This window comes from Octopus bimaculoides, chromosome 12 (genome assembly GCF_001194135.2).
Source record: "Octopus bimaculoides isolate UCB-OBI-ISO-001 chromosome 12, ASM119413v2, whole genome shotgun sequence".
Lineage (NCBI taxonomy): Eukaryota > Metazoa > Mollusca > Cephalopoda > Octopoda > Octopodidae > Octopus > Octopus bimaculoides.
In genome coordinates this window covers 43868017-43869777 of record NC_068992.1, presented here as the reverse complement: position 1 = coordinate 43869777, position 1761 = coordinate 43868017, and the positions used below count along the sequence as shown (strand labels likewise).

At 35.8% G+C, this 1761-nt stretch overlaps 1 protein-coding gene across 2 annotated transcripts in view; it reads left to right on the top strand.

Moving 5' to 3' along the window:
* Positions 1–1761, top strand: part of LOC106873066 (uncharacterized) — a 38338-nt gene that overhangs the window by 12477 nt on the left and 24100 nt on the right. The gene's annotated exons all lie outside the window — the stretch shown is intronic.

Sequence of the window (1761 nt, the reverse complement as noted above, 5' to 3'; positions counted from 1 at the left end):
TATATATATATATATATATATATATATATATATATATATATATATCATCATGATCATCATTATCATCATTTAACATTTGCCTTCCATGCTTCTGTCTTCCATTCTTCTGTCTTACTATCACTGATAGTATTAAATTAACTGGACAGTCAAAATGATAATATCTACAGACTAATCTGTTCTTTAAGACATTCTTCTAATATAGAGAAAATAGTTATAAATAATTTTAACCATTGTAATTTATGAATAAAAAAATAAAACTTCTGTCAACTGGTGAGTCAGGTTGGAGTAAACTATTCTATGCTGATGAGGTCTAATAGATTGAAATATGTCCATAGTTATCTTTTGCTTCAATTTTGAATCCTGCTCCTGTATCATGTACATTAACTTTGAGTATTTGTCTAATTTTTTGAAATTATTTCCCCTTTTCTTTGAATCTTACTAAAAATTACTACAGAATTTTATTTCTGTCTTTAGTTTAGAGTGAAATTTTCTCTTAATTTAGAATTTTTGTATATAGAATTCAGTATGTCATCTTCATAATTTATTTTATATAAATCCATGCCATGGGTCCATTTGAGTTATCAACCTTAGCTCATATATTTTATTTAATTATAAAAAATATACCAGCATAAAATTACTTGTAACTGTTTTTTTACATGTAAAAATCATTGTAACTTGGAGTAACTAAGCTATACAGATGTCTAATGAGGTGTAACAGACAGAAACATACTCCCCTTCACTGTTTTCTATCCGTCTCTCTCTCTCTCTCTCTCTCTCTCACACAGAATGTGACAAAGCTGACTCCTTTGAATTACAGTTACAACTCATTTTTGCCAGCTGAGTGAACTGCAGCAAGGTGAATTAGAATACCTTGCTCAAGAACACAGAACACTGCAGGGGATCATACTCATAGCTTTACGATTGTGGGCTGAATACCCCTAACCACTGAGCCATGCACCTTTACTCTCTTAACCATAGAGAAAAAGACTGAAGTAATAGAGACAGAGAAAAGAAACCCTCTGTTGTAATAAATAGACTGAAAGTCTTTCAGGTGTTTACGTTTTTATTCTGGGAGTTTTAGAACGATTGAGTGGTAGTTCTCTCTTCTTTTACCCACCCCCAGTACTTATTCGCCTTCTCTTATAGTTCTTCCTGTCTTTTAGTTGTGGGGTAAGACCATGTGGTTTTTCAAGCAAGTTTAAAATTTTCTCCACAAACTACAAACAAGCCTGTCTCCCTTCCTTTTCCTTTTTTCATACAAAAACTAATGCTAATTTCGAACGTCATATAGCTGTGAAAAGAGCTCAGAAAAATGGGTAATACCCCCTACAAGGGGTGGGGAGGAGAAAAGTTGCAAACAGGTGGCTACATGAAATTCAGCTCTATTCTTTAAAGAGAGTCTTCTACCATATATATGCATGTATATGTATGTATGCGTATTATCATCATCATCATTTAACGTCCGCTTTCCATGCTAGCATGTGTTGGACGATCTGACTGAGGACTGGTGAAATCGGATGGCAACACCAAGCTCCAATCTAAATTTGGCAGAGTTTCTACAGCTGGATGCCCTTCCTAACCCCAACCACTCAGAGAGTGTAGTAGGTGCTTTTACGTGTCACCCGCACGAAGGCCAGTCAGGCGATACTGGCAACGGCCACACTCGAAATGGTGTCTTTTATGTGCCACCCGCACAAGCCAGTCCAGGGACACTGGCAACGATCTTGCTCGAAAATCCTATGAAGGCCAGTCAGGCGGTAC